Source organism: Pristiophorus japonicus, chromosome 13 (genome assembly GCF_044704955.1).
Source record: "Pristiophorus japonicus isolate sPriJap1 chromosome 13, sPriJap1.hap1, whole genome shotgun sequence".
Lineage (NCBI taxonomy): Eukaryota > Metazoa > Chordata > Chondrichthyes > Pristiophoridae > Pristiophorus > Pristiophorus japonicus.
Genome location: NC_091989.1, coordinates 38,524,266 through 38,548,020, shown reverse-complemented (window position 1 = coordinate 38,548,020; position 23,755 = coordinate 38,524,266). Strand labels below are relative to the sequence as shown.

The 23,755-nt window shown below is 43.2% G+C and overlaps 1 protein-coding gene across 1 annotated transcript in view; it reads right to left on the bottom strand.

Moving 5' to 3' along the window:
• Window positions 1-23,572, bottom strand: part of LOC139278526 (transcriptional regulator QRICH1-like) — a 229,132-nt gene extending 205,560 nt beyond the window's left edge. The window contains exons 1-2 of the mRNA XM_070897384.1: window positions 22,815-23,572; window positions 21,101-21,197 (exon numbers count right to left, since the gene is read on the bottom strand). The gene's annotated coding sequence lies outside the window, so the exon portion shown is untranslated. The remainder of the gene's footprint in view (window positions 1-21,100; window positions 21,198-22,814) is intronic.
• Between the last annotated feature and the right edge of the window lie 183 nt (window positions 23,573-23,755).

The following is a 23,755-nucleotide window of genomic DNA, read 5'->3' as shown; positions in this document are numbered from 1 at the left end:
TTGTTACTCAACTGCAGAGTACCATTGACAGGGGTCACAAGAGAAATCTATGGACTCCGATCTTTCTAGAATAAGAACACACTCATCAGACAACTGCAGGCTATTCAGCGTAACAACCAGCAACAGGTAAAATAATGTAAACTATTCTAAAGGGCAGGTTGGCGGAGTGCCTGTGTCGTAATAACTTAGGAAGAAACAGCCAACATGAATTTAGAAAGGGAAGATCCTATCGGACAGACAATCTGTTGTATATGCAGACCATGGATGTACTCTATATGTAGTCACTGTGTGATTGCATAAGATGGAGACTGGTTTACCTGATGTACTATCAATAAGGTTTACACTGTGTACATACATGCTGGCACCACTAGGGGGTGCAACTGGTGGAGACCTGAGGTTTCCTGCCCTGGTGGCAGGACCTTGTATAAACGGCTGCACACCATGCTTGTACAGCACTCTGGAGTTTGGAATAAAGGACCAAGATCACTACAGTTTGAGTACAACACATTGCCTCGTGGAATCATTCATAAGTACATTATAGACATAACACAGCCTACACTTCTTTGAGGCTGTCCCAGATAACGTAGATAGTACAAGTACATTTGGACTTACAGCAGCATTTTGAAGAAGTCCCAAATGAGAGGTTTCTAATTAAACTGCCAGCTGCAGGGATCCAGTGTACAACCTGGTTCTGGATAAGAAGTGGTCAGAAGTAGAAACCAGGGTTGTGTGAGGCCGAACGGGAGTTAAAATCCAAGTGGTACACTTACTGCTTGTTTCCTGCCCATGGCTATTTTAACATTGCGTTTTTTGGGGCGGTTGAGGACCTGCCTGACTCAGGCAGGAGAAACATTATAAATATATGCAAATCGAGGTCCTATCACTCAGATAGGATCTCAATCCTATTTTAACTGCCTACTGATAAACTCAATCCTCTTTCTCAACAGATGTTGATATTGACCCAGCTACCTTTCAAAGGCATCAGTTAACCGTGAATCACTTGCTCTTTGCTGGTAATCTGACCCATGTGTCCACTGTCCTAAAGGGGATGTTTTCTTTAATCTCTAACTGTATAATTTGTATATTTTGTATCAAAATGATACTGTTATTTGGAATATTTGATACTGAAGCAGTACCCTCCTGTACTACATAGTTAGAGATGCCGTCTTTCGGATGAAACTTTAAGTCGAGGGCTGATCCGGCCTCTCAGGTGGATGTAAAAGATTCTATTACATTATTCGAAGATGAGTAGGGGAGTTCTCCCAGTGACCTGACTTGCATAGAAACATAGAAAATAGGTGCAGGAGTAGGCCATTCGGCCCTTCGAGCCTGCACCACCATTCAATATGATCATGGCTGATCATTCACCTCAGTATCCCTTTCCCGCTATAGAAACATTTATCCCTCAAACGATATCACTAAAAGTGGATCATCAGCTCATTTATATTATTGCTGTTTGTGGGAACTTGCCGTGTGGAATTTGGATCCCATATTTGCCTACACTGTTACTACACTTCAAAGATACTTCAGAGTCTGTGAGAAGCACGTTGGGATTTCATGTGGACTTGAGAGGCTCTATATTAAATGTCATTTCTTTCTATCTAATAGTAAATCTGTTGGCAAGTTATCCCATTGAATATAAATGATAGTATCAAAATAAATAACTTTAAAGATCCAGAAATAAGAGACAACGGGGCCGAAGTTGCCCCTTTCTATAAGGCCTCTGGCTGCCTGAAAGCAGCAGCCATGGGTTGGTGCAGAATGGCTGCCGAGTCTCCGTCGAGGGTCCGCCATTTTTGAAATTGCCCTTCCTCAGGTTTGGAGCAGTGTCCGGGACTGCTCCACCCATTTTCCCGCTGCGGCCTGCATGATTCACAATTATTTTTTGAACCCATGCAGATAATGTTCGACCTTCTAGAATGTCTGGATCACAAGAACCTACTTTGTGATTTCACATAAGGCTGAAAGTCAGAGTACTTCACTGCAATCTAAGAACAAAATTCCCTATTACAGGATACCTGTACTTGAAAAGCCAGTAGGTTAATCGGGTGCAAGTATAAATATTCCATTATAGAATAATCTGAAACCGAATAATGAACTCTTTAAACACTTCCTCGAACTTTTTATGATTGCAGGAAATAGTGAAGTGCTAATTCAATTTGCTATCTAAATTGGCTTTACCCTGCAACAGATAGATGCCCACAGTGTATAAGAGCAAGCAGCCAAGCAGATTGGCTCACATCCCCTATTAAACTTACTCGTCCACCCACCTCAGGGATATTGCCAGCCAGTCCTGTGAAAAGACACCAGCTGCAGGGTCCTTCAAAATTATGGTGGCTGAATTGGCTCATAACTCATAGGCAGACCATGGGGAGGTTCTAACCTCTGATGCTTGAGGTTGTGGCTCTATACCAAATAGTATAGAACTGCTGGCATTTACAGGACAAAATCAACCACACATTGAAAGAAAGTAAAATAATTTGTATGCCTTTCTCCATATTGTACACCGATTATATTTTTAAAAACCTGAAATACGAGAATTCTATTTGTTTTGTTTGTATTTTAACTAATATAGAAAATATAGAAACATAGGAGCAAGAGTAGGCCATTCAGCCCCGTGAGACTTACCACCATTCAATTAGACATTGGCTGATCGGCACCGTAACTCCATTTAACCATGTTGTTCCATAATACCTTGCGACCCATACCTAATAAAAATCAATCAATCTCAATCCTGAGGATTTCAATTGACCCAGACCATTTGGGGTGGTGAGTTCCAGATTTTCACTACCCTTTGTGTGGAAAAGTGCTTCCTGATTTCACTCTGAAATGGCTTAGCTCCAATTTTCAGATTATAGCCCCTTGTGGATTCCCCCACCAGGGAAAATAGTTTCCCTGTATCTACCATTAATCACCCTCAACATTCTAAACTCAAAAGACTACAAGCCAAGCTTACGCAACCTCTCCTCATAATTTAACCCTTTAATCCCTGGTATAGTTCTGGTGAATCTGCGCACTGCCCCCTCCAAGGCCAATATGTTCTTCCGAAGGTGCGGTACCTAAAACTGAATGCAAACTGAATCCAAACACAAGACTGAGGCATAACATCCTTCCCTTTGTAATCCAGCACCGTGCATTGTTCCTGGAAAGATTTGAAGTTCTTTTCATCAAGTAGTACGTGTGAGAACTTTGTGAATAGTTGTACACAGAGAAGGTTCTGTAAATAATGGCATATTTGTGGAGGCAAAAGGCAAGTTTGACATCTGTTAATGTATATGTCAAAGTTAAGAGAAAGTCTCCTGTGTGAAAGTAGCGTGAATGTCTCTTGCAGTCAGCAATGGATTTCCCTCCACATCCTCTTCAGGTTACTGTTGCTCCTCTTGCTGCCTGTGGGGTCTCCTCGCTCTGGGGCCTCCATGATGAGGCCTTATTCCAAGGCAAAGTTGTGCAGCACAATCCTTGACACCCCAGTTGGTCAATATTGTACCGAGACTGTTGATGGTTATAATGGCTAAAGTTTGTCACCTATTGATTTGACTTTCTACTACTTTTGCAAAGCAAGATTACCAATTTAGAACTGAATTACTATCAGTTTTGAAATGTACATTTGCACCCAATGAATCACATAAAACAGATAGTAAGTCAGCACTAAATTGTGAATCTTGCCCAATAGTGAGACAGCAATGGTTAGTGTGGGAAGTAAAGAGAGATTACTCTTTATGTAAACCTTGTCATATCTGATCTGGGACTGCATGAAGCTGACATTGGATGTCAAAAATGTTCCCCAAAATTGAAATCCTTGGTGAGCGCAATAGATTATCATTCATTCTTCACTAATCAATTTTTATAACCCTGCTATAACTGATTCAACATTCACTAGACGAAGATAAGATATTTCTAATGTTACATTTAGCTCATGATTACCTTAAGCTTATCATCTTAGAATCATGTACTTTGCTTTGCAGATGCTACACAAAATGACTCACTGTGTGTTAAGTCCTGACTCTAATGTACTGACTTACACGAGACACATGCTGAAGTCAAGGTCACTCAGGACCTGCACCTTTAATTCCAGCTCTCCAGTGCTGCACTTGCCTGAGACCTCCCTTTACATACCTCAGTGGGAAAGGTATGGAGTGTCTCCTGCAATGCACCCCTGGTGGTAAGGTATGCTTATTGTTACAGGTCATATCCAGTTACAGTCATGTATAGCATGGTAAGATACAGTTATATACAGTAATGTGAGATACATGACATCACCCTCCCCCAAGGTCTTATTGCCTTTATAGATTCAGTCTCTCAGGTGGTCTGCGCTCTCGAGTGGAGCGTCTTAGTTGTGGTTCAGTTGTTTGCCTTGGTGCCTGTTTTTTGTTCGGTGTGATTGCTGGTATCTCGCCTGGGCTGTCTGTTTTGTTCGGTGTGATTGCTGGTATCTCGCCTGGGCTGTCTGTTGAGATTGCCCTTTCCTCAGGTTGTTCCACCTGTCTGTCCACCAGATGTGGTGTGAGTTCCACATTGTAGTCTGCCTTTGGTTCTTCAGTGTTATCAGTGAATCTACTTTTTACTTGGTCTACATGCCTCCGGCAGGTTTGGCCATTGTCCATTTGTACAACCAGTAGCCTGTTTCCCTCTTTGTCTGTTACTGTCCCTTTGGACAGCCATTTGGGACCCCAGCCATAGTTTAGCACAAACACTTTGTCCCCTATCTCATTCCACCTCCCCTTCGAATTTCGGTCATGGTATTCAGTTAGCTTTTGACGCTTAGCCTCAACAATTTCATGAGGATTAACGCGAGCCTGGTCTTTAAGGTTAGTTTCATCAATAGTTGCGCGGGGGGGATCCCCAGTCAACGAATGCGGACGAGATCTGTATGCCAGCATCAGTCGCGACAGGCGGCTCTGCAGCGTGGGACCTTGTATTCTGAGCATGCCTTGTTTAATGATCTGCACTGCTCGCTCCGCCTGGCCATTGGAGGCCGGCTTGAAAGATGCAGTCTTAACGTGATTTATACCGTGGTCAACTATAAAATTGTGAAATTCTGCGCTGGTGAAGCACGGACCATTATCACTGACCAATATGTCAGGAATGCCGTGCGTTGCAAACATGGTTCTAAGGCTCTCCACAGTGGTGGAGGTGGTGCTCGATGGTGCACTCGATCCATTTTGAAAATCTATCAACGACTACGAGGAACATTTTGCCCATGAATGAGCCCGCATAGTCTACATGCACCCGCGACCACGGTTTGGTGGGCCAGGGTTAGGGGCTTAGGGGGGCCTCCCTGGGGACATTACTAAGTTGGGCACAAATAGTGCACCGACGGACGCAGAGCTCCAAATCTGCGTCAATGCCAGGTCACCAGACTTGAGATCTGGCTATGGCCTTCGTAAGGACGATCCCCGGGTGCTCGCGATGGAGCTCCCGGACAAACGCCTCCCTGCCTCGTAAGGGCATAACCACTCGCTGCCCCACAGTAGTGAGAGGTCATGCATGCGCCTATGGAAGGGTTTGACCTCCTCGGGGCAGGCATCACGAGCCTCTGCCCAGTCACCGGTTAAAACGTATCTTTTAACTAGAGATAATGTGGGGTCACTGGTCGAGCCATCATGGGTGAACCTGTGGATTCAATGGCATTGATTGCCATGACCATCTCACAGTCCTGTTCGTCGGACCCTTCTGTGGTCGCCAGGGGTAGCCTGCTAAGCGCGTCGGCACAGTAATCTGTGCCTGGTCTGTGCCTTATCGTGTAGTCGTAAGCCACCAGCATGAGTGCCCACCGCTGAATGCGCGCTGAGGCGTTGCCGTTGATTGCCTTGCACTCGGATAATAGAGACGTGAGGAGTTTGTGGTTGGTTTCTAACGCAAACTTGGCCCCGAAAAGGTATTGGTGCATCTTTTTGACACCGTACACGCACACGAGCACCTCCTTCTCAACCATACCGTACCCGCGCTCTGCCCGCGAAAGTGACCTGGAGGCATAAGCAACGGGCTGCAATTTACCCGCATCATTGACGTGCTATAAAACGCACCCGACCCCGTACGCTGATGCATCACACATAAGGACTAACTTTTTACCTGGGTCAAAAAAGGCTAAAACACTCTTGGAACATAGAAGGTTGCGTGCCTTATTGAAGGCACGTTCTTGGGCGTCCCCCAAAACCAATCGCACCCCTTTCTGAGTAGCACGTGGAGAGGTTCCAGCAGCGTACTCAAGTTCTGCATAAAGTTCCCAAAGTAATTGAGTAGCCCGAGAAAGGCGCGCAGTTCCGAGACATTCCGGGGCCTGGGTGCCAGGCGAATCGCTTCGGTTTTGGATTCGGTTGGGCGGATTCCATCAGCGGCAATCCTTCTGCCCAAAAATTCAACCTCAGGCGCGAGAAACAGACACTTGGATTTCTTAACTCTTAGGCCTACTCGATCCAATCGACTTAGTACTTCCTCAAAATTGCGGAGATGAGAGTCGGTGTCCCTGCCCGTGATGAGTATGTCATCTTGAAACACAATCGTCCCCGGGATGGACTTGAGCAGACTCTGCATGTTGCGCTGGAATATAGCAGCTGCCGACCTGATGCCGAATGGGCATCGATTGTACACAAAAAGGCCTCGATGTGTGTTGATGGTGGTGAGTAGCTTAGACTCTGTCAGTTCCTGCATCATATATGCAGATGTGAGGTCAAGTTTCGAGAAAAGTTTTCCTGCAGCCAACGTGGCAAATAGGTCCTCCGCTCTGGGCAGCGGGTATTGGTCCTGTCGGGAGACTCTGTTCATGGTAGACTTGTAATCCCCTCAGATTCACACGGATCCATCAGGCTTTATGACGGGGACGATGGGGCTTGCCCAGTCGCTGAATTCCACGGGAGAAATTATGCCTTCCCGCAGAAGCCGGTCCAGTTCGTTTTCAATCTTTTCCCTCATCACATAAGGCACAGCTCTAGCCTTGTGATGGACTGGTCTGGCATTCTGTGTGATGTTGATTCTAACTTTAGCCCCTTTGAAGGTGCCCACACCCGGCTGAAAGAGATGTTCAAAACGGCTTCGAACTGTTGAGCAGGAAGTCCATTCCTCTGACGACACGGCGTGAACATCATCCCATTTACAATTAAGTTCTGCTAGCCAGCTTCTCCCCAACAGGCTGGGAGATCCCCGGGGACAATCCACAGGGAAAATCGGTTCACCATCCCTTTGTGTGTGACTGAGAGCATGGCGCTGCCAAGGACTGAGACGATTTCTTTAGTATAGGTCCTTAGTTTGGTGCCGATCTTTGTGAGTTTTGGTCTGTTGTTTTTGTGCGGCCACAGCTGTTCAAATTGTTGAACGCTCATGAGGGATTGACTGGCCCCCGTGTCCAGTTCCATGTTGACAGGTATCCCGTTGAGTAGAACCCTCATCATAATTGGAGGCGTCTTCATGTAAGAACAGTGGACATTGATCGTGTTAACCCGCTGTACCTCGGCGTCCCATGCACTGTTCCAACCGTCTTCTGGTCCGCTTTCCGACCCTTCTGATTCGTATACCAGCCGAGCTGCTGTTTTTCTGCACATGCGAGCCAGATGCCCTGTGTAGTTGCAGTTTCTGCAAACGGCATGCTGAAATCGACATCCCCTGGTTGAGTGCCTTCCCCCACATCTCCAACACAGACCGTTTCCATTGTTTCCGAAGCTGCGTCTGGCTGATCTCCCTTGAGCTTCTCTCAATCTGTTGTTGATTGCTCGCATTGTGGGTTGATGAGATGTGATCGGCCGTTCATGTGGCCCTTGATTTTGATGGCTTCTGGCGCCACTGCCTGCTCTCCTGCCTTTGTCTGTGTGTGGGGTTAGCGGTTTGTTTCACAATGTGAACCCCTTGTTCCGATGCCTCGTTGGTTGTCATACCCGAAGTATAGATCAGCCTCTTTTCTTCTTCGCCTGCCAAGAATGTCTGTGCGACCAGTGCTGCTGCCTCTAGAGTCAAGTTCTTAGTCCCTATAAGCTTTCGGAATATGCCTGCGTGGCCTATTCCTTCAATAAAAAAGTCTCTCAGTACTTCTCTCCTTAGTTCATCGGGGAACTCACATGAACTAGCCAGCCTCCGAAGTTCCGCCACGAAGTCGGGTATGCTTTGGCGTCTGTAGTTGTAGAATCTGTGTCTGGCCATGTGTAGGCTGCTCGCTGGCTTCAGGTGGTCTCTCATCAGTGTGCTCAACTCCTCAAACAACTTGCTTGCTGGCTTCTCAGGTGCAAGCAGGTCTTTCATTAAAGCGTATGTCTTCGAGCCACAGCTGGTCAAGAGATGGGCTCTTCTCTTGTCTGCCTTATCGTCGCCCAGCCAGTCTTTGGTCACAAAGCTTTGCTGGAGCCTTTCTATAAAGTCATCCCAATTGTCTCCAGCATTGTATTTCTCATCTGAGCTGTTGGTAGCCATTCTGTGGATTCTGTGATCCCGTAACTCGTCGCCACTGTTAATTCCTGACTCTAATGTACTGACTTACACGAGACACATGCTAGTCAAGGTCACTCAGGACCTGCACCTTTAATTCCAGCTCTCCAGTGCTGCACTTGCCTGAGACCTCCCTTTATATACCTCAGTGGGACAGGTATGGAATGTCTCCTGCAAGTGCATCCCTGGTGGTAAGGTATACTTATTGTTACAGGTCATATCCAGTTACAGTCATGTATAGCATGGTAAGATACAGTTATATACAGTAATGTGAGATACATGACACTGTGCACCTGCTTTATAAATTGTGGATCATGATGGCATGTTAGGGCAGAAATCAAGAGGTTCCACTACTATCACGGAGCTTCACTAGATGTGAGCACAGGGCGCAGAATCACATCTAGAGATGCCCCACACCAGCAGAGCCTCACAATTTCTGCCCCATTTATCTATGTTTTCCAATAAGAATAGGTGGTTGGTGCAGTTATACTGCAGGTATTGGTTTGACATGGATACCTGCTTTGAGACAGCATCAAATTATATTGCACACTCTGCAGCACTGGACATGCACAGCTCAGCTTACTGCTGTTTGAATGGCATTCCAAATATTTGTAAAAATAAACTATTCTCTTCGGCCTTTATCAACGTTAAGAGACAGTCCAGCAATTTTTATAGGATTGTTCTAAACTTTCATTTTAAAGTTTAAAAGCTTTGCACCAATTTAGGTTATAATGTAAATGATCTGAAGCCAAAGTCTTAAAGTATAGTTATACAGTCTGTTTGTAACTGGCCCGAGTGGCACCCTTGAGGACAGTTTTCCAACTGTTACAAAATCTAACACTACCTTAAATTCATAACTGTTTCTCACGGTCCTAAATTAATCCATTAAACTCAATCATTTTGAAACAATATTTAAGGTTATTTGTTTTCCTAGCCCTTAGAAAAAATGCCACAGCAAGTAAAAGTACTATGCCTTTTAATTCAATTACATTCTGAATGTTGCTATTGAATACTAATGTCATATTTACTGTCCCAGTGGAAAGCTACATAAAAACTCTGAATGTTTCTTTTTTATTTTGGAGGAGTTTGGTAAAACTCCAGCTAATGCCGGAAAGGCACAACAGGCTGAGCAGCAACATGAAGGGTTCCACCTGAGATATTGCCCCTTTTTTAGAGGCCCGTTAGCACCTCCGGGAGGGGGAGGGCGCTAGCGGGGCAGAAGAGACTTTTCGCCCGGGAGGGGCACTACCGGCTCACAGGAAATTGGCCAGGAGTTTGCGGAGATGCTGCTACGGCAGTGCCGCACCCTGTGGGTAGCGCCCCGAGCTGCCATGCAACCGGCGATGACGGCACCGCCATGCGCGGCGGCCCCACACCAGTCCGCGCCGAACCCTTACCAGGGAATTGCCCCATGGGCCGCGAGGCTGGCACGAGTGGATGTCAACGCCAGCTTCGCGGGTCACGAAGCTGGCCAACACCCACCCTCGGGGCGGTACTTAAAGGGGAGGGCGCCAGCACTCCCCACCGCCATTTTAATGGATTGCTGACTCTCGGGTCGGCTCCAGCCCCAACTGGTCACCTCTCCCAATCAGGGAGCAGAGCAATTTCACCCCCATTATGTTTTTTCTCCCTCAGCTGCTATTCATCTGCTGGGCAATTCCAGCATTATTCATTTTTATTTCAAACACACATCTATATGTTTGCCATGCGCTGACAGGAATAATACAGCAAGTCTGTCGGTAAGCTTCCTGCTGAACAAACAATAACTCAAACATTTATCAATAAAATTGATTGGCAAACGTTGCTATATTTTATATTTTCTCAATTAAAAGTAACATTTTATTTCTTGCTACTTGGGGCACAGATTATGAAAATACACAGTGGTTAAACTATATTTTTCATTAAATCCATAATTCCATTCCAGTCCAGTTACTGTACCTTCTAATATAAGCTGCAGGAGGGATCAGCTGTGTAAGGCACATACGTGAATTATCTCCTCAACCATGCCAAAATTCAAGATGCATTCTATTTCATTTCTCAATATATTGGTCCAGGATCGATATTCAATACATAATAAGTTTGACAGAGTTTTTTTTCTAAAATAGTAAAATACCATACAGTCTGCTTATGTGCAGGTGTACGAAAATAGTGAGTCCCTTTCTTTCATTCCAGTGGCATTCTTCTTCATTTTAACACAAGTTTCTGCATTTATGTATGAGAAAAAAAACTTAAATGAACACGTAATCATTGGATAACCTCCGCCTTATACAAACCGACTGTTTCAATAAACTAAAGAATCAAGTCAGAAATAAAGCTTTAACGCCAACAATAGCAAGTAGTAAGTCACAACCTGACTTACAATGCTGTGCGCTAAAGAGGAAAGCTTATGTTATGAAAAATATAGTACCGTTAAATGATTCTCAAACTCCAGTAATTACTCACAAATTTCTTTGCTTTGTGTGTATATGTGCAAAGAGGTGAACGTGTTCTATTGCCTTATCTACTTATATACGTATTCACATTTTAGTCCCAAGCATTTATATTTGAGTGAATTTGACAATGGCCCGGAATATGTGGTCGGGATGATGGCGAACTGGCAGCGTTCACCATCATTCCGTCTGAAAATGACCGCAACTTCGGGATTTGGTGCATACTGAAATCCTGAAGTTGTGGTCTGTCATTCACTGTTCATCCACAGGCTGCGCAGTGCCACCCTCCCCAAACCCACCACCACCACAAACAAACACTCTGAGCCGGCAATCAGTGTAATCACTCAAATCAGGGAAACTGATGAAAACTTCAGCTCTTCCGCAGTAATTCCGTTGTTATATTCCCCACTAAAAGTTACACCCAAAAGAATTAGGTGTAACTGGGGTTTTAACAGTGCATTGACTGCTAAATAAAGGTTATGGGCCAGAAAAGCAATTTTAATTTTGTGCAGTGTGAAATTTATCCATTTAATAAAAATTAAAATTAAGAAACTTTAAAAATATATATTTTTTTAAGTTTGTTAATCTTTATTTCAGGTTTGCCTTTTCCCCATGTAAGAGCTCCAATCTTTCTTTTGCTCTCTCTAACATTTTTTTTAAGTTATAATTTTAAGAGCTTACCCACTTCCTTGTTCGCTGTCTGTGAGAATTCAACATTTTGATTGGCTGAGTAGACCATTCGGCCCTTCGAGCCTGCACCACCATTCAATATGCAACTTCAGTACTCCATTCCTGCTTTCTCTCCATATCCTTTGATCTCTTTAGCCGTAAGGGCCATGTCTAACTCACTTTTGAATATATCCAACGAACTGGCCTCAACAACTTTCTATGGTAGAGAATTCCACAGGTTCACAATTCTCTGTGTGAAGAAGTTTCTCCTCATCTCGGTCCTAAATGACTTACCCCTTATCCTTAGACTGTGATCCCTGGTTTTGGACTTCCCCAACATTGGGAACATTCTTCCTGCCTCTAACCTGTCCAATCCCGTCAGAATTTTATATGTTTCAATGAGATCCCCTCTCATTCTTCTAAATTCCAGTGAATATAAGCCTAGTCGATCCAGTCTTTCTTCATATATTAGTCCTGCCATCCCAGGAATCAGTCTGGTGAACCTTCGCTGCACTCCCTCAATAGCAAAAATGTCCTTCCTCAGATTAGAAGATCAAAACTGCACACAATACTCAAGGTGTGGTTCGCCAAGGCCCTGTACAACTGCAGTAAGACCTCCCTGCTCCTATACTCAAATCCCTTCGCTATGAAGTCCAGCATGCCATTTGCTTTCTTTACTGCCTGCTGTACCTATATGCCAACTTTCAATGACTGATGTACCATGACACCCAGGTCTCGTTGCACCTCCCATTTTACTAATCTGTCACCATTCAGATAATAATCTGCCTTCCTGTTTTTGCCACCAAAGTGGATAACCTCACATTTATCCACATTATACTGCATTTGCCATGCATTTGCCCATTCACCTAACCTGTCCCCTGTAGCCTCCTAGCATCCTCCTCGCAGCTCGCACTGCCACCCAGCTTAGTGTCATCTGCAAACTTGGAGATATTACATTCAATTCCTTCGTCTAAATCATTAATGTATATTGTAAATAGCTGTGGTCCCAGCACTGAACCCTGCGGCACCCCACTAGTCACTGCCTGCCATTCTGAAAAGGACCCGTTTATTCCCACTCTTTGCTTCCTGTCTGCCAACCAGTTCTCTATCCACATCAATACATTACCCTCAATACCATTTGCCTTAATTTTGCACACTAATCTCTTGTGTGGGACCTTGTCAAAAGCCTTTTGAAAGTCCAAATACACCACATCCACTGGTTCTCCCTTATCCACTCTACATCCTAAAAAACTCTAGATTTGTCAAGCATGATTTTCCTTTCATAAATCCATGCTGACTTGGACCGATCCTGTCACTGCTTTCCAAATGTGCTGCTATTACATAGAACCCTAGGAAGCTATTATATTTATCTTTCTAGAGGATATAGTCAATTCTTCTGACTGTGTTGAGCAATGAAAGGCTTTTCACTTTACAAAATAAGCACCCTTTTCATTTTATTTGCGGTCTTGTGATTACAGTTTTGCTTTTGGTACTGCAGCCTTTCAAAATGTAAAGGAGACATGCCATTATATTTCCAGTCTCGTACACTGGAAGTGCTAGCAGACACTGGCTGTTATACAACCTTACCAAATCAGTCATATATGATCATTCTAAATGCGGGCTGTTTTTTGAAACTGGGGGAAAGCTTACCTGTGATTTTAAGATGATTTGAATTTGAATTCAGTGAGAAAGAATCAATAACCACACAGAAAAGCGGGCCCTTGATAGCTCAGTAAGTCAGTAGATGATCCAGATGAAATTTCTGAAGTTCGATCTCCAGGCTGTACTGAGTTAGCTGATCTCAGCTTAGGCTGATCTTACCCCTGGAATTGCAAGGGAAAATCAAGCAGGGTTCCTGCTGCTTATTGTTATTCAGTAATCCCTGCTGGAAGTGCGTGTGTGTGCGAACAGTTTTGGTCTCCTTACCTAAGAAAGGATATATTTGCAGGTTCACCAGACTGATTCCTGGGATGGGGGGATTGTCCTGTGAGGCGAGATTGAGTAGACTAGGCCTATGTTCTCGAGAATTTAGAAGAATTCTCATTGAAACATACAAAATTCTTACAGGGCTTGACAGGGAGAATGTTTCCCCTGGTTGGGGAGTCTAGAACCAGGGTTCACAGTCTCAGAATAAGGGATCGGCCACTTAGGACTAAAATGAGGAGAAATTTCTTCACTCAGAGGGTGGGGAATCTTTGGAATTCTCTACCTCCAGAGGGCTGTGGATGCTCAGTCGTTGAGTACATTCAAGACAGAAATCGATAGATTTTTGGATATCAAGGGAATCAAGGGTTATGGGCATGCAGGAAAATGGAGTTGATGTAGGAGATCAGCCATGAACTTATTGAATGGTGGAGCAGGCTCAAGGAGCCGAATGGCCTCCTCCTTCTCCTATTTCTTATGTTCTTATGTGTGAACATTGGATGACAACAGTGGCAGGGTCAGCTGTGCTGCACCCTGTAATAGCCTACTGGTCCTTACTGCCAAACCTCACACATGAAGAATGACAAATTCAGGATGAACAGTGCCTGCAGATTTGTACCCAAGCACAATGTCATGCATCAGGAGGGGAGAGGAGAAATTTTAAAGAAAGGTTTTAAAACTATACAGAAAGGGATAAAGGCACATAACTCAATTCAGCCAATTAAGCCATAATAGAATTCTGCACCCCAGAGAGCGGTGGAGGCTAAGGCATTGAATATATTCAAGGCTAAGATAGACAGATTCTTGAACTATAGGGAAGTCAAGGGATATGGGGAACAGGCAGGAAAGTGGAGTTGAGGCCAAGATCAGATCAGCCATGATCTTAATGTATGGCGGAGCAGGCTCGAGGGACAATATGGCCTACTTCTGCTCCTATTTCTTATGTACTTATGTTCTAATGACCTTACGGGTGAGTGGGGTGTAAATAAAGGGAGGATAGATGCAGGGAGGATGTTTCCCCTGGTTGGGGAGTCTAGAACCAGGGGTCACAGTCTCAGAATAAGAGAGGAAATACTACAGAGTTTAGTAAGAAAAAAGAAAGACTTGCATTTATATAGCACTTTTCATGACCACCGGACGTCCCAAGGCATTTTACAGCCAATGAAGTACTTTTTGGAGTGTAGTCACTGTTGTAATGCAGGAAACATGGCAGCCAATTTATGTACAGCAAGCTCCCGCAAACAGTAATTTGATAATGACCAGGTAATCTGTATTAGTGATGTTGATTGAGAGAAAAAACATTGACCAGCACACTAGTGATAACTCCTCTTCTTCGAAATAGTGCCATGGGATCTTTTATGTCCACCTGAGGGAGTTGACCGGGCCTCAGTTCAAGGTCTCATCTGAAAGAGAATGATGCAAAAGACAGGAATACAGAAACAAAAACCTGGAAATTATGGACAGAGAAAGGCATGGGGCTAGAAATTCACCAGACTGTCGTTATTTGACAAATAACGCAATTTTAGTGAAAAAATAAGAAAAATGTTGCCATGGGATAGGTTTGGCCAAAAAATACTCCCGTCATTAAAAAACGCATTGCTGGAGGAATCGTGTTGGCAAACACCAACCTCCCCAACTTTATCGCGAGGCCTATATCGCGAAAGATTAATGGGAAAGCGGGTTGTGTAGAAGACACAGAGAGGCTGCAAAGAGATTTAGATAGGTTAAGCGAATGGGCTAAGGTTTGGCAGATGGAATACAATGTTGGAAAATGTGAGGTCATCCGCCTTGGAAAAAAAAACAGTAAAAGGGAATATTATTTGAATGGGGAGAAATTACAACATGCTGCGGTGCAGAGGGACCTGGGGGTCCTTGTGCATGAAACTCTTTTAGATCCTTGTGCATGAAACTCTTTTTGGAGTTCATCTGCAAAACAAAAAAACATTAAACGGTGCCACCCGACCTGGGTGACACTCCAGACATTTACAAGGCCCTTTTTTTTTTCCTTGTGCATGAATCCCAAAAAGTTAGTTTGCAGGTGCAGTAGGTAATCAGGAAGGCAAATGGAATGTTGGCCTTCATTGCGAGAGGGATGGAGTACAAAAGCAGGGAGGTCCTGCTGCAACTGTACAGGGTATTGGTGAGGCCGCACCTGGAGTACTGCGTGCAGTTTTGGTCACCTTAATTAAGGAAGGATATACTAGCCTTGGAGGGGGTACAGAGACGATTCACTAGGCTGATTCCGGAGATGAGGGGGTGTAGATTCCTGGATTCTTTTACCTCAATCTGGTTCAGTGAAATCACTGAGTCGAATACCGATTGTGCTTTAAACAAAGCAAGCTTTTATTTAAAAAGCAAATCCCGATCGGGGACCTTATCAGACAGAAGGTTTACTCTCTTGATAGAGCGTACACACTTCCTACGGACAAGGTGACGTTACATTGTAAAGCGACGAGTTATACATTTTCGGAAATAGATAACAAGATACAATTAGAGTGACATCCTAGTTCAGCCTATCCCTTTTGATCCTTCCTTTCCTTTGTCCACTCATGAGCCGACATCGATATGGGCTGTTTTTACTAAAGCTCAGGCATTGCTTCTAAATGTTACAATTTTACTGGCGTGACTACTAACTGAAACCTTGCAATTCTGCTAATTGTGCTGATGTTGTATTTTCATTTATCCATTTCATGTTACAATTTATACTGGCATGATTAGTAACTTAAAACCTTGAGAAAGCCAGTTAATTGTGCTGATGTTGTATTATTTGCAGTTTGACATTCTCTTAGTTATTTTTCCATGGCTTATACTTTTTCATATATCCAGTTCACTTTACTGTCTTCATTTCCATATATCCAGTTCACATATCCACAGGGGCTACCTTATGATGATAGACTGAATAGATTGTGTCTTTACTCGTTGGAGTTCAGAAGGATGAGGGGTGATCTTATCGAAACATTTAAAATAATGAAAGGGATAGACAAGATGGAGGCAGAGAGGTTGTTTCCACTGGTCGGGGAGACTAGAACTAGGGGGCACAGCCTCAAAATACGGGGGAGTCAATTTAAAACCGAGTTGAGAAGGAATTTCTTCTCCCAGAGTATTGTGAATCTGTGGAATTCTCTGCCCAAGGAAGCAGTTAAGGCTAGCTCATTGAATGTATTCAAATCACAGATAGATAGATTTTTAACCAATAAGGCAATTAAGGGTTATGGGGAGCGGGCTGGTAAGTGGAGCTGAGTCCACGGCCAGATCAGCCATGATTTTTTTGAATGGCGGAGCAGGCTCGAGGGGCTAGATGGCCTGCTCCTGTTCCTAATTCTTATGTTCTTATGTTATGTTCTTACTTTCTTATGTTCTTATGTTCTTAAAAATACAGGGGAAAGAACACCCCCCAAAATTAAAAAAAAACTTGAGAAAACATTCACAAAAGCATTAACAACAGAATCGCTGGAAAAAAAATATGTTTTTAAAATTCAGCTTACCTTTTTTGTACCTTTTCTTACCGGCATTTTTGAAGTTGCAATGCCAGGTTTTTCAAAACAGTGTTTTGTGAAGCGAGTACGGCAGTGCCAAACAGCCAAACTTAGGTGGTACATTTTTTTTGGTATGGCGTTACTGAAAATGCCGATATTTTGACAACGCCATCCTTGGGGCTAAACTTTCCTTTCATTTTCGACGGGTTCTTGGCGATTTGCTTGGCGGTACAACTGTTTTTCTGCCCGGCGAAAGTTTCCCATTTTTTTTTTCAACGGTATCGCCCAAATCTGAAAACGCATGCCGGGACCAAACTGCCAACGTGCACCGCCGAGAAAATCGCCAGGGCATAAATTTTGACTCAACGGAAGCCTGTCCAGATCGCTGAGGGAACCGCCCTGTAAAAGCTCCTTAAACAGGATGGTAGATGAGTACTCTGCAAAGAAAGGTAAGTTCAAGGTTCTTTATTTCTTTTTTTTAATTTTAAAATGGCAATTAGGTGTAAAAGTGTCTTGGGAATGTTTTTTAACTTTTTTTTTAAAGTGACTTTTTAAAAAGTTTTCCCCCTTCCCTAGGCCCAACCACAGCCTCGGACTACATTTTTAAAAAATGCCCGTTTTACTTAGTTTCCCCTTAACTGCCGAATAAACCGCCGAGAATAATGGTGCAAGATCCATTTTCTCGCTGGGCGATTAGTTTTAACTTTAGTGGAAATTTTCGCCAGCGTTACTTACCAAACGTTAGCGGTTTTTCTGGACAGGCAATCGGGCATTGAGGGGCTCTCGGGAAAGTCTAGCCCTATTAAGGTTTGTGGAATTTTAAGCACTCTATTTTTAGGACAAAAACTTTGTTTTAACGCAAGTTACGGTGGCAAATTTCTAATGGGAGATGAATAGAATAGTTTGTAAAATAGATGTTCCCAGATGATTGTTGAAAAGGTTAGAGGATGAAAGTAAACAATGAAGATAATGACCATTACAGAAGAGTCAATGGAATCATTCTTCTATTTCTTTTAATAAACCTTTTGCTTTGGACACTGATAGAAATAAGGAAGTAATTAGATTTAGAACTCCCAGTGGGGCAGTGCTGAGACTATTAGTTGATACGCATTTCTCCACACTTTGGACTCCATCTTGTGGTTAAATCACTATGTGGGTGGGTTGGCCCTGATTGCAATACAGATTTTAAAATAATATAACACTGCGTTGATAGCGCATGAAGCCATATTTTGGGGTGGAAATATAAGTACCAGATCTCCAAATAACATTTAAAAATACAATCTTTCTCTTTTCTTTATCTGATTTGTAACTGGTTTATGTGAGTTGTCAGGCAGTCAGTCGTGTTTGCTGGTTCTACAAATGAATGTTTCTGCTATAGATTTTTCTGTATATGGTTTACTCATTATTTCTAGCTTTTGGCTTATGCACATTGATTATTTTTGCACTGTAACATTTTTTTCATTTGTTTCTTTGCACGATCTGTTTCGTTTTAATTTCAAAACAAATTCCTCTCCTATGCTTCATGACATTGATATAAATATATATTTTCTTTAACTATTTTGGTGATATTGCTATTGAAGTCAACAGAAGTAAAAATCGGGATAGATGTAAAATGGGCTGCTGCCTCGCTATCACCCGTCTTACACTATCGCACAAAGTCAAAATCTACCCCAGTGTGTCAGAGGGGAAGTATTGCATATGTCCTCGGGGTTGAACTTAATGTTGACGTTAACATTTGTTTTTGTTTCTTCCCTCTCCCGAAAGTGCTGACTCTTTGTCAAGGTCCAATTTCATACACGTCAATTATCCTCTGGTACCATACCCAAATGACCAATCTGCTCACGTGAGCTCTCATAGTGAATGTTGGTAGGTTCTTCAACTCCAAAGGGTTGACAGCCAAGGCTGATCCTGTTCTCATCTGCAAACATGGGCACTTCCAGCAAGGGAAACTGCATAGCAATCAGGAACAGGAACCCAATTTGATTTTCCCCTCAAAACTTAGGATGCTGAGGCCAATTGTTGCACCCCGACCGTTGCCCTGGTTGAGATGACCTAATTCAGCAGCTCAGTTACTCACTGGATAAACTCCCTTATCCATCAAAGGAAACGCTGTGATTCATATTTTTAAACAATTGACCTTTCCACAAATCTAAAAATTCCAGCGCAAATGATTTGTTTTGTGAAAAATCATCCCAGTAAATGCTAACAATTATGCAAGCATTTTATCTCTCAGAAATGGAATAAAAAGCACTTGTCAGCGACAATAAAAAATAATTGAATATGCTAGTGTAACTTTATCAATCACAAAACATCAGATTTAAAATGGAGTCAGTAAGGAAGTATAAAATATGTATTAAAGTCCCACATATATTCACAAAAAAGCACTCCCTCTTTATAAATGACATGATATAATGCATAATGGAATTGCAAGAATGAAAGGATAAATGTGCATCAATTGGCGACTAATGTGCATCAGGGAACATTTTGGCATTTTGACCTAGCATGCATTCAAGTCTCTTCTTCTTAGGCGGTACCTTGTATCGAGGATAACTTGTTTCCAAACCAAAAAGGGATGAATTCACAGGTGTTTCAATGAAGGACCCATTATTCCAAGTCGCGAATTACATTTTGAATGGTGGAAGATGCCTGTACGTGGATTTTTTTAATGTGTGGTGGCCGTTGCACACCAGTCACCACATGGGCTTGACAGAGCTAGGTCTTGGTCCAGTGGCAATGATTAACCAAGACGACTGGAGACCTGCTCTGCTGCACGGACCTAGTGTACACTCATATCGCACTGTGGGCTGGCCCGTGCTGCCCCTGGGCCCACAACTCTCCTGGGCCCCGAACTCATGCCTCTCCTGGGTCCCGATCACTTCACTCTACAATCTCTCGCCGCTCCTTCGCCCCGACTTCTGCTGCTTGCCGCCTCTCCTGCTGTACCAGCCCACGCTCCAGCCACCTGGATTATGGTGATGTCCAATCCAGTTGCCCTCCTCCAAGATATCGTCCTCCTGACTGGGATAGTAATAGTGTGAAGGGCGGAGAGAGGAAAGAATGTCTGAAGTGTGTTCAGGAGGACTTTCTTGATCAGTATGCTTCCGGCCCAATAAGGAAGGAGTAATTGCTGGATCTGTTTCTGAGGAATGAGGTGGGTCAAGTGGATCAAGTCTCAATAAGGGAACATTTACGGAACAGACGTGGGAATGTACCTCGACTGTACCCGAACCATCTCCTCTTTAAAGGCAGCCCATTGTTCATTTACAGATTGGCCTGTCAATCTTTGATTCCAATTTACCTAGGCCAGGACCGTTCTTAACTCATTCAAATTGGTCCTCATTGAATTAAGTATTTTGACTCTAGATTGATCTTTGTCCTTTTCCATAGCTAACCTAATCATTTTGATACTATGATCACTGTTCCTATTCAAGAATACATCAGTGGTGACTCCATTATAGTCGTCAACAGAAGCATTAAACAATCAATGGAAACTAATAGGCTGGTAGGCAGACACTTAGTTTGAATTAATGATGTTGTTTGTCTAAAACAAAATGGGATGGCGGATAGGAATTCTCAGAAAACATGTATGCCTTTCAGTAATGTCACCATTGGTGTATATTAATTCACAACTAATTCACATGCATTTGTTCACTGCTGCATAATTAATAAGTACTGCAGCGCAAGCTGCTCAACATCCCATCATTCTACAAGAATTCCCGTTACCACAAAGTGCAAACCTGATGATTACATTAACTGTTACCACAATATGAAATACTACTCATTAATGGCTCCTTGAAACAAACAAGCAAAATGTTATTAGCATAAAGGAAGACACTGTATATCATAGCTAATCTGTATTTGATCACCATTGCTGTCATATATTTATAAAAATATGGACCATAGATTTTCACATTGCAAAATGTAAGGACATTTAAAAATGCCTGGCGTACTGATTAGGCTATGTTATGAAATTACCAGTTTGCTTGCATTTTTCTTTTCTGATGATGCAATGAAACTTCTTTCTAAAAAATTTAAACCGTCTCCTCCTCGCACCATGCACCTTCCCCATCCCGCTAGGTGGCTGCTCTTCTCCGAGATCATGCCAATGGTGCTCTGAAACTAAACTAGGGTCATTCCTCATGGTGACATGCTTGGCATCCCACAATGGCATTGCTGAAATCAGTAACTCACCATGTGGAGGATCACTGGATGAATGTCCATCTGAACATTGTGCAGAGCATTGCAATGGAACTCTGCAACTTTGCTTCATTGTGCTAAGTTGTTCCTCCTAAATGTAAATGAACCCGTTACCACGCAATTTTTTTACTCAACAAATACATATCTCCCTTATATACACTTCTATTATTATTTTATTTATACAATGTTATTATTTACTCTCTGATAAAGCAAGGAACAAGATCGACTTTGGATGAATTAGCTTAAGCCAAGACTTTATTAATGAGGGATGTACAGCTGATTCTATTTGTGCCAAACTGTTCTTTCCCGAACTGCTCATTTTGCTGCATGTCACATTGTGTCCCTTGATAGCTTATGTGTCATCGTAGCTGGGCTCCCTCACTTGCAGCCTCATTTTTTTCTACTGATCTGACTGTGCTGCTCTAACGACTGTCTAAAACTGGCAAATTGTTTCCTTAAAAGTCAAAAATCATTAGCCAATTCCATGAAGTAGCTTTTCAGGTTAGATTTTATTTCATTCACTCAAATATTAAATTGTACTAGCAACACGGTCCACAATGTGAACTTTAGTGCACAAACCATGCACTACTTCCTTTCCTTTTATTAGCAATGGTGCATCATAGTACTCGTATCATCCGGATGGAGAGTATAACCATTTTTCGAGGTGCACTGATCAAATTTTGGAATTAAAAGTATGCTTTACAAACAATGGTTCTTGCAGCGGAGGAGAAAATTGTCTGCAGCATGAAGATTATCCAATCCCAAATGGCCCAGTTTAAAAAAGGATCTCCAGATTAAGTGATACCACAATGTTAGGACAAAACATTATGTAACTCATCCCAGTTTATTACACTTTTTATACTGCAGTTAAATGCTGAATTACTGCTCGTCTTATATATTATAACCACAAAATACCAAATAGTTCTCATCAATTTTAAGTATAGATGTTGTGTATCTAATTAATATATTCATTATTGATGCTTTCCAGAAACATGATTATTTTTATGCTTAACACCAAGCTCTTCAGATGAATTTGGAAATACGCAGATCTGGCTAATTTGTAGTAATTTTTTTTACTAGAGAGGCATAATCATAATGCCAAATTCTATGATCCACACATGCAGAGAGATCTTCTCTGCGCTCACACCTCCTTAAAGCTTTTGATTGGTTTGGAGCTGTAGGCACAAAGGTAGGTGATTCATTTTTTCACTACATTTTATTTCCAAGTCCTGGTGCCCCCAGAGTAGGGGCCTATATGTGCACAGTGCTTGGTCTCTAATGTGGATATACATGCTGACAATCTGCCTTCCAGGTTGTCACTAGCTTCATTTAAATTCAGCCTAGTTTTAAAGGGTCCTCATTTTGGATTTTCTTAAGATATTAACAACCAATGTATTTCCTAGTTAGCCCAATTTAATCACTACACTCTCCGTTTTCATAGCTTAGGACTAGTTAAGCTATTTACCAATGCCTACTTTCTTGTGTGCTCTATTAATATTCACCTGAGTATGATATAACAAGATTTTCTGTTACCTGACTAAAAGGCAGCCCAATTGCACTTGTTATGATAGATAACTCTTGATTGTTAAAAAGTCCATGCTTCCTGTTAATTCTGGAAAGTTTACTGTGTGACGACAGCAATAGGTCACTTTGTACCACAGAAAGTCTGCCTCCTATCAGCTTAGTGTTGTACTATGTAGACACTTACTTTGAAGAATCTGTGGCATGATTGCCTGCACTTAAAGGGGTGAAGATCAATTGCGTAGGTGTGAACCTCCATACTGTTAGATGTGAAGAGTAGTTCATAGTCACATATGATATTCCGTGTGGGGAAATACTGAGACAAATGTTAAACTATTGAAAGTTGCAGTGCTCTAGTGCTCTACAGCTATAACATTTCCCCAAAGTTTAGAGGAGCTATTCATAAACATCTTTCCAACATCAACGATTCTTCCGAAGAAAGGTTAATTTCAGAAGGTTGACCTCTATACTACTTCCCCTCGGTTCTCGCTCCGTGAATAGCAGGAATGAAGACTAAGGGGCCGAAATTGTCCCTCTCAGACAGGCCCAGTAGTGCCTCGGTGTTTGTCTAGGCCCGGCGGCCAGAGCGCTCCCCCCGCGGAATTGTCCCCGAGGCTCCGCCGGCGAAAAGTGGTTTGCACCGCGCACCGGCGTGGAGCGAGCACAGCAATGATGTCATCACCGTGCGCACCGACGCCTTAGCGCCCCGCGCCAACCCCCTTGCGCCCTTCTGAGGAAATTGCCCCACGGGAGGCCTACATGGGGCAATGCCATCGACAGTTTAGAAAGTTGTGATGGCTGCAGTGTCCCGGCTGCCCTTAATGGGGAGGTGGGAGCGCGGCAGCCGTCATCTTTTCTCTGTCACCGACTTTTCAGTCAACCCGACAATGGCAGCCGCTGGTGTGGCCTGGCCGTCAACATGCAGACCCCCGCCTGGGTGCCAGGCCGCTGGCCCGGCCGAACAGGCTGCAGAGTTTGCAGCGGCCCTCCTCTTTAAACGGGGAGGGACGTTGTGACGCGTCAGCACGACGCGGACGTTATCAGTGCGACGCTCATGTGCGGAGTGCGGCACTGAGCATCACGCCCAGCAAGCGTTCCGTAGCGCAACAAATATTTATTTCACTCCAA